This window comes from Actinia tenebrosa, unplaced genomic scaffold (genome assembly GCF_029948245.1).
Source record: "Actinia tenebrosa isolate PJP-AT-01 unplaced genomic scaffold, QUT_ActTen_1.0 PGA_scaffold1__47_contigs__length_23844297, whole genome shotgun sequence".
NCBI lineage: Eukaryota > Metazoa > Cnidaria > Anthozoa > Actiniaria > Actiniidae > Actinia > Actinia tenebrosa.
The window spans coordinates 22,682,755-22,692,967 of NW_028292578.1; the positions used below are offsets into that span (position 1 = coordinate 22,682,755).

The 10,213-nt window shown below is 38.9% G+C and overlaps 1 pseudogene; it reads right to left on the minus strand.

The window, feature by feature from the left end:
* Positions 1 to 1,783: 1,783 nt before the first annotated feature.
* On the minus strand, positions 1,784 to 10,124 carry LOC116303431 (syntaxin-binding protein 1-like; annotated as a pseudogene).
* Between the last annotated feature and the right edge of the window lie 89 nt (positions 10,125 to 10,213).

Consider the following 10,213-nt stretch of genomic DNA (forward strand, 5'->3'; position numbering starts at 1 on the left):
GAATAGCCCAATAAGATGATGAATAGCCCAATAAGATGACTGAATAGCCCAATGAGATGACTGAATAGCCCAATAAGATGACTGAATAGCCCAATAAGATGACGAATAGCCCAATAAGATGATGAATAGCCCAATAAGATGATGAATAGCCCAATAAGATGACGAATAGCCCAATAAGATGACGAATAGCCCAATAAGATGACTGAATAGCCCAATAAGATGATGAATAGCCCAATAAGATGAGGAATAGCCCAATAAGATGATGAATTAGCCCAATAAGATGATGAATAAGCCCAATAAGATGATGAATAGCCCAATAAGATGATGAATAGCCCAATAAGATGATGAATAGCCCAATAAGATGATGAATAGCCCCATAAGATGACTGAATAGCCCAATAAGATGATGAATTAGCCCAATAAGATGATGAATAGCCCAATAAGATGATGAATAGCCCAATAAGATGACGAATAGCCCAATAGATGATGAATAGCCCAATAAGATTGATAAATAGCCCAATAAGATGACGAATAGCCGAATGAGATGATGAATAGCCTAATAAGATGACGAATAGCCCAATAAGATGATGAATAGCCCAATAAGATGATGAATAGCCCAATAAGATGATGAATAGCCGAATGAGATGATGAATAGCCTAATAAGATGATGAATAGCCCAATAAGATGATAAATAGCCCAATAAGATGACGAATAGCCCAATAAGATGTTGAATAGCCCAATAAGATGATAAATAGCCCAATAAGATGACGAATAGCCGAATGAGATGATGAATAGCCTAATAAGACGAATAGCCCAATAAGATGATGATAGCCGAATGAGATGATGAATAGCCCTAATAAGACGAATAGCCCAATAAGATGACGAATAGCCGAATGAGATGATGAATAGCCTAATAAGACGAATAGCCCAATAAGATGACGAATAGCCGAATGAGATGATGAATAGCCTAATAAGACGAATAGCCCAATAAGACGAATTGCACAAATGCTAAGTAATGGCTGTCATTGGTTTAGATGCAAAAGCCTGACTGCTTTGCTAGATGGACAAACAATAGACCTATCTAAGAATGATCTTGGGTGTATGGCTAACTTAAAATCAAAACAAATGCGTACTTTATATTTTCATCAATATTAAAGAAGTCTTCCAAGATAATTTGAGCTCGAGAGGGTTCCTATTGTGGGTATTTTCACACCTTTTTAAAATTTATGCATTACTGTAACTGTTTTTGATTTGTTTTATAAAATAACAAACTCGCGAAAAGATCGGAAAAAAAGCAAATTTAAGTAAATTCTCCCTACCTGCCGTCTTGTTCAAACTGACCAATGAGGGCGCGCGATAGATTAAAATCTGACAGTTGTAATACTCGCGCGCGCTAAAATGACGATAGCATGTTTTGATACTCTCATCAAACAAGGTTTTCGACCAATCGTAGCGCGCGTACTATCCCAATTATTTTATAATTATTTATCAATGTTAAAAATGGTTCATTTTTGGCCAAAAAGCATGGCCTATAGCCCATGGTTTTCAAGTATCCTTCAAATGTTTTTTTTTTTTTTTTTTTTTTAATTCTAACAAAGATATGTTAAGAATGAACAATGCAAGATGAATAAAATGAAAATGAAAATGATTTTCTCTTGGAATGAATTTTTTTCTCAGGATAAATGGAAAGTTTTTGATTAAAACAAGAATTTGAAAAATATGTAGAGTTTAAAACCAAGTAAGTAAGAGAGTATCACCAAAAAAAGCTAGGGTAAGTTTTAAAATCATTTTCTTGTTAAGCTTCGTAGGTTTTCAAGGAACACATCTGGCGTCAATATGAAATCAGACCCTGTGAAAAATAATTGAGTGATCAGTGATAGAGGTATTGGATAGATGGGACGAGTGGATGGAGTGGATAGATGGAATATGGGGCGGTCTGGTCGATTGGATGGATGGGAAGATGGGTAGAGTGGATGGATGGGATAGATGGGTTGAGTGAATGGATGGGTAAAGTGGATGGACGGGATAGATGGGTTGAGTGGATGGATGGAAAGAGTGGATGGACGGGATAGATGGGTCGAGTGGATGGAAGGGTAGAGTGGTGGACGGGATAGAAGGGTCGAGTGGATGGAAGGGTAAAGTGGTGGACGGGATAGATGGGTCAAGTGGATGGAAGGGTAGAGTGGTGGACGGGATAGATGGGTCGAGTGGATAGATACAGGCAATGAGATGAACCAGGAGTTATTGCAAACGTCCATGAAAGTATCATACCAATGAGTATCTCCCATTCACTATTCGAGGCAGCTACCTGAAAAATAAATAATTAAATTGTGTTACCACTAACCTTATGGCACATGTCACGTAAGATACGCAAAATGTTACGTAAAATATGTCACGAATCAATCAAAACGCTTTATTGCAACTTTTCATTTTACTCCCGCAATCACAGTATGTTTTTCAATCTTGCGATAAATAAACTTATTTTATTCACTTTCGAGTAGAGTTTGTTAGATCTCTCTCCCTTGATTAGTCGTGCCCTGACTTAGATCAGCCCAGAGGCTGTTTCAGGGTTCTATCTGTGAGTTAGCCATGCCCTGACTTAGATCAGCCCAGAGGTTGTTTCAGGGTTTGATCTGTGAGTTAGCCGTACCCTTACTCAGATTAGCCCAGGAATTTACACACATTTTACCTCGTAGGCCGCTCTGGTTTCTGAGTAGCTAACTCCACCCATGATGAAGACAATTAGGCGTGGCACATCACGTGTCTCGGTAGATGCCTTTCGAATCAAAACCACAGTCAATAAGAATTTACAAACAACAAGCTAAGCTACTAATTCTTGGACTATGGCGGTAGCGTAATTATGAAATGGCTGCAGCGTAATAAGAGGCATATAAAAATGTTGATAAACTGACCTTTTCTAACTTGGCTGGTGTTGCCCGCCGTGCGCTGGAAAGGAATAAAAAAATAAAGGGTTATTTTAGGGGTAAACGTAAAGCTAATTAGCATGTAGCGTGCAAGGGATGAATATTGGAGAGTAATAATAAAAGGTTTTAAACTACTTTACCTTACAACAGGAGATGGTGCTGAAGAGTATTAAACAAGAGTGGGTTAGTTGCTATGCCATCATCGATATAGACCAAATGCAAAACTCGCACCGATGTGAGGCTTAAGTTGTGAGGCTTAATCTGGCATGATTCAAAAGTCTCGAATCACGCCAGATCCCTTTGCTCACAACTTAAGCCTCACGTCGTTGCGAGTTTTGCATTTGGTCTATACCCACTAGATCCTAGGAATACGTTGTGTTGATGATGGTAGTGGTGATGGATGTGGTGATGGATGTGGTGATGGATGTGGTGATGGATGTGGTGATGGATGTGGTGATGGATGTGGTGATGGATGTGGTGATGGATGTGGTGATGGATGTGGTGATGGATGTGGTGATGGATGTGGTGATGGATGTGGTGATGGATGTGGTGATGGATGTGGTGATGGATGTGGTGATGGATGTGGTGATGATAATGATGATGGTAATGGTGATGATGAAGATAGCGATGATGTTGATGGTGATGATGATGATGATAATGAAAATGGTAATGAATGATGGTGATGATGCTGATGGTGATGATGATGATGATAATGGTAATGGTAATGAATGATGATGATGCTGATGGTGATGATGATGATGATAATGGTAATGGTAATGAATAATGATGATGATGCTGATGATGCTGATGCTGATGATGATAATGGTAATGGTAATGAATGATGATGCTGATGATGATAATGGTAATGGTAATGAATGATGATGATGCTGATGGTGATGATGATAATGGTAATGGTAATGAATGATGATGATGGTGAAGATGAAGATGATTATGATTGTAATGGTGATGATGATGGTTATGATGATGATGGTAATAATGACAATGACAGTGATGGTGATAATTATGATGCTGATGTTGGTGATTTTAGTGGCGTGAGTTGATGATAATGGATTAAAGTAATGATGATGGTTATTATGATAATGAAAATGCTCGTGGCGGGGCTGATAAAGATAATACCCTTCTAATAATGATCAATCAATTTCTCATTTTCTTTACCTGATAGATCAATGGAACGTTTTATCAAGTAAGGGTACAGTCTATCACTTAGTCTACCTTCAGTTACATCCTAACGACCAAGAAAACAAATTCCATTTTAGCACAAGTACAAGCATCCCAATACAACATATGAAAAGACTCACTAGCTATACTAGAAGATAAAGGGGACATTAGTAATAAGATGCTTCTATAGTTACCTCTATCAAGTCCTTAACATAGGGTACCCATCGAGATGTTAAGTAGAAGGTCTCCGTACGCTGTTTACGTTTGACTCGAACCTTTCTAGAGCAAGTCTAATAAGATATATTATGAGATGTTAGTGATACAGGGATATGTTTTTAGTAATAAATAACAACATATTGACAAGACAAATATACCTCTAGAGTGATGGGAATACCAAGATGGACCATGTTCAATATGGCTGTTCTTTAGGGGAAAAGAAAAATGGTAAGCAAATACAAAGGAGGGCTGCATGAAGGTAGGGTGTGTAGGTAGGTAGATAGGTAAAAACGTAGGTGGGCAGGGTGGGTAAAGGTAGGTGGGTAGGTAGGTAGGTAGGAACGTAGGTGGGCAGAGTGGGTTAAGGTAGGTAGGTAGGTAGGTAGGTTGGTGGGTAGGTAGGTAGGTTGGTGGGTAGGTAGGTGGATAGGTGGGTAGGTAGGTAGGTAGGAACGTAGGTGGGCAGAGTGGGTTAAGGTAGGTAGGTAGGTTGGTGGGTAGGTAGGTAGGTTGGTGGGTAGGTAGGTAGGTAGGTGGGTAGGTAGGTAGGTAGGAACGTAGGTGGGCAGAGTGGGTTAAGGTAGGTAGGTAGGTAGGTTGGTGGGTAGGTAGGTAGGTAGGTGGATAGGTGGGTAGGTAGGTAGGTAGTAGGTAGTAGGTAGGTAGGTAGGTAGGTAGGAACGTAGGTGGGCAGAGTGGGTTAAGGTAGGTAGGTAGGTAGGTTGGTGGGTAGGTAGGTAGGTAGGTGGATAGGTGGGTAGGTAGGTAGGTAGGTAGGTAGGTAGGTAGGTAGGTAGGTAGGTAGTAGGTAGGTAGGTAGGTAGGAACGTAGGTGGGCAGAGTGGGTTAAGGTAGGTAGGTAGGTAGGTGGGTAGGTAGGTGGGTAGGTGGATAGGTGGGTAGGTAGGTAGGTAGGTAGGAACGTAGGTGGGCAGAGTGGGTTAAGGTAGGTAGGTAGGTAGATAGGTAGGTTGGTGGGTAGGTGGGTAAATGGATAGGTGGGTAGGTGGGTAGGTGGGTAGGTAGGTAGGTAGGTAGGTAGTAGGTAGTAGGTAGTAGGTAGGTAGGTAGGTAGGTAGTAGGTAGGTAGGTAGGTAGGTAGGTAGGTAGGTAGGTAGGTAGGTAGGTAAGAAAGATCACCAACTAACCGGTCTGCCATAGATATCTCAGCATGTTCACAAAGTTTGTTGAAATTTTCCTCACTGATGCCTACGTTGAAAAGTAAAATTAACAAGGTACTCAGACAAAGAGGAACGGCTGATGAAAGAGATTAACATCATATAAAAGGGCAGACATACCGTTCCTTAACAATATGTACAGTAAGATGACTCTGACTCTATTATTTGTGCTGTGGAACAAATGAGTGATTCATAAAACAGAACGATCGATAATTACTTTTACAGGTAGGACAGATAACTGTTTGATCTCCCTCTTTGTCACTCTTTGGTTCTTTAAGGGATTCTCCCTCTTTGTCATCATCTTTATCATCATCATCATCACTACTCACCTCACTTTAGGGTCCAGTAATATTGGCATAATATGCCTGACAACCGGTTCTTTAAGGGGTTCTCCCTCTTTGTCCTCACCTGTTGCTAAATCCTACAAAAAAATTAAACGACAAAAGACAATAAAACGATAAATCCAATTCTTCTCTCTAAAGCTTGTATCTAATCCTTAAATTTTCATGGATTCTAAAGTTCGAACCTTTGTAATAAATAAAGAAGTAAATGGGAAAGAGACTAATATCGACTGCTAAGAAACAGCCAGCTTACCTGTTCCACCCTACACAGCTTTTCTACTATTTCCCTGTATAGATTCATACAGTTTTCAGCAATTGTGAAGTGAGCTAAAAACTAAATAAATCAGAAAATATAGTGATATATTGATTATATAAAGAAAGAAGAGATATCGAAAAGAAATTCAGAATATTTTAGCTGCATGTGGTTGTTACCTTTCGGACTTGTCTTTGGTATTCTGGCGCTTTCTTCAGAAGACTCTGTAAATCCTTCAACTAAACAATAAAATGAGAAAATTGGAAGGAAGGATTAATGGATGAATGTATGGGAATGAACGATGGATGGATTGGTAAATGGAAGTGGTAAGTGGATGGGAAGATGGAAGGATGGATCGAAGAATGGAACGTCGAGTGGGATGATAGATGGATAGATGGATTGTTGGTCGGGTGAATAGATGGTTGAATAGAAAGATAAGGAAATGGATGGATGGGTGGATCCTTTAATAGATGGATCACAGAGGGATAGCTTGGTAGAAAAATACCTTATCATCAGACACGGGAAGTCTCTCCTGATCAGAAAATGTTTTAATTTCTTCTGGAACTTTTCTAAAATTTGAAGTCAAAAAGATAAATCAAGTTTGATTTCAAAGTTGGTTTACATGTTTTCAAGGGAGGTGTCGGCCCCACGCGTATTCAAGTTGTCATTTTACCTTGTGACGTCAGCGATATGCAAGTGACGAAGTTTTACCCAGAATTCATCATCCTCTGAAAACCGGAAATGAAAAGATGAACGAGACATAATGGAATGGGAATATGTGGAAAAGATATGAAAATGATACCATCAAGTATTGCTTCTTTATAATCTTCTGCCTGAGACTCTGTACTGCATCTGAAAATAGGAAAGACTTTGTCTATTCATTCATTCATTCATCCATCCATTCATTCATTCATTCATTCATCCATTCATTCATTCATCCATTCATTCATTCATTCATTCATTCATTCATGTATCCGTCCGTCGGTCCGTCCGTCGGCTCGTCCGTCGGCTCGTCCGTCCGTCCGTCGTTCCGTCCGTCGGTCCGTCCGTCGGTCCTTCGGTCCGTCCGTCCGTTCAGATCGGTCGGTTGGTCGGGTATATACTCACTGGTATTTGAAGACATCGTTTTGGATATCCAGCAAATCGTAAGCCATGGCCTATCAACAACCAGCAACAAATGTTAGATCACATCTTATATATTTCTCAAAAGAGAGCTTTTCTTTCGAGCAACAATTTCCCACTAATTCACATACCTGATAGGTTAGTTCGTGTAGTAATGGCGACACCGGATCAAAACCTCTGGAAATGATACCAAAACAAATAGACAAGATACATACGGACGTGTTGTTAAGAAGAGCGCGCAGGGGCTTATCTATCCAAGAGGGTAATCCAAATGCTTTCTATACCAATTATTAGTAATAATTCGTATGACATACTCCTTTACCTATCGAGTAAGAGTAACTGTGACTTGCTCTTCTGTGGGCTACCCTGATGAAGGGAAATTAGTATTATAAACGAAGATATGCTTACTAACAATAGAAACATTTATAATAGAGCCAGTAGAGGAGTGGACAGACAGACAGGAACCCAGAGATGCTGGGGCTAAAAACGAAGGGGGGTTGGGTAGAGACGTAAATTATTAGCTCCCCTCCCACTCGTATTCATGCATACTAGTCTACTATATTTTACAATCTAACTCCCCTCTTACTTCGCAACTACTTACTTCACCCATTGCTGGATCATCTAACTTGTAAATATCAAGTTTGTCCTTCAAAAATCGAGCGAACTCATCAAGCCTGGAGCTCTCACTGCAAAACAAAACCACAAAGAAATGAACGATAAACTGGTTTGCAGAAATTATTTTCAACAGTGTCCTGCCTGAAACTGCTGGAAACTGTTTGTGCATCACACAACCTACTCTACTGCTTGAGCGTAACACCACTTGTTTGCGTCACACCACCCGTTGCACTGCTTGTGCGTAACACTGTTTACTTTACTGCTTGCGCAACAATACTTACTGTCTGTATCTAACACTAGGGTATTCTCCAAGACTTGCGCATAATGTCGCTAGCTGTTCAGCCATTTTCTATAAAATTGATTTCACCATGACGTTTAGTAATAAGTATTAAAGTACTATAATATATAAAGTGCGTTCTGAAGCAATTCTTACACTTCACCTAGGGGATAGGGGGTGGGGGGGGGGGGGGTAGGTGGAAACCTAGTTGAAGTCCTTTTTGTTGGTCACGTGAATGAATAATACTAACACCTTGCACGTCACATTACCTCCATGTTATCAATGCGGTCCGCGTTACGCACAGTCGTGCTATAAAACTTCTTGAACGCCCATGGACAATCCAGAGAAAAAACCTGAAAATAATGTTGAAACCATAAGAATTAATTGATAGAGTTACAGCGGTATCCGTAGCTGTAATATGCGCACGCACCTGCTTTTCTCGAGGAACGAATGCTATGTCAATCTCCTTCAGGGTTTTCACATCTGAAAGTTTTAGAAAGCCTAATTTATTGTTATATTTCGTTTGGAGCATTGTGATTTGTGGATTTTTGTGCATTTTGATTGGTTAACAGAAACAATCAATCGAATATCAAGCTAATGTAAGTAAAGGGGTTGTGAGTGGTTGGCAGATACTAGAAACTTACATGGCCGAATCATTCCAAGAGGCGCGAGTAAGTGGTCGGGACAAACTGAAATAAAATTAAAAAAAAAGAAAAAAAAAAAAAAGATAAGACAACACAAATGGGGGGAGATAACGAAAGGAAAAAAGAAACTAGAGAAAAAACAACATACATTGAGAAATCGAAAGATCAAAAGGGAGTAAGATTGCGAAGAAAACTAACGAACGAACCAACGAACAAATAGACGAACAAACGAACAAAAGCAAACAAAAAGAACAATAAATGAATCAACCAATCAATAAATGTTTACATCTATACGACTACCTTCTGTGAAGAAGATATGAGCTACTTTGTAACGAAGTGGACGTCCTTCTTCAAAGTCTGCCACGATTCTCTGGATAGACTTAGCAGAAAAATAAGCAATAAAAGTAGGACTGTAAAAGCTTTATTTTTTTAGATGAAAGAGCAGACAGACAGACAGACGGACGGACTTTGAAAGGATGTATGAATAAATTGGTAGATAGATGGGTGGGCGGGAGGTGGATAATTAGATGGGTGGATGGATAAGCGGATATTGACCGATATGGTGGGAGGGTGGATAGATGAATGGATGGATGAATGGATTGATGAAATGCCAATAATTATCAAGTATAAAAGAGCATAAATTAATATTTATCAAACCTACCATTTCATCTGGAGTCAGTATATATACAGCTTCAAGCATTGGAATGGGTTGTCTATGTCTCTCTAAATTTTCTACGACTATATTAAAAACATATTTAAGAATATTTGTACTAGTGAATAAAGAACTATCAATGAACTATATAAATTGATTTTAGGCGTGATGTTTTCTCATAGACCAAATCAAGTGTCATTCCCTTGAGCACTACTATTTAAGCTTAAGTAATATCTATATTATTTTCTCTCGTTCAAATGTCGCTCAAGCAAAAAAACCTTAGCTCGTTCAAAAGAACTTTGAAGTAAAAAAAAAATCAGTCTTTTGGATTTTTAACAATAAAATATCACAAATGTTTGTTTAATTTTCCATTTCGTTATTCTCAACTTACTTGTTACTCCATTGTCTATTATTTCATGCATCTTCATACACGAAGATATAATCTTTTTACCCAAATAATCTAAAACCAGCACCTTCAAGACATTAAAAAAACAAGTGCTCAATATTATCTAGAATTTAGAGTAGTTAAAAACTATAGATGTAAAATTCTTACTTTCCACTCGCCTTCTTTGTAAAGTGGACGAAAAACTGTCTCCACTATTTCTTGTTTTCAAAAAGAAAAAAAGAAGCAAGAAAATTGAAAATTTACTACCTTGAAGCATAAAATATTTAACTCTGTCTATGGGGAATACTTACGTTTTCTTATGGCTGCTTTTAAAGACATTTTTCGGTGTTGAAAATGAGATTTTGTTGCGTCTTTGAGCTGTCTGTAAGTATTCAAAATGGCGGGCGGCTGACGTAATCCTTACCACA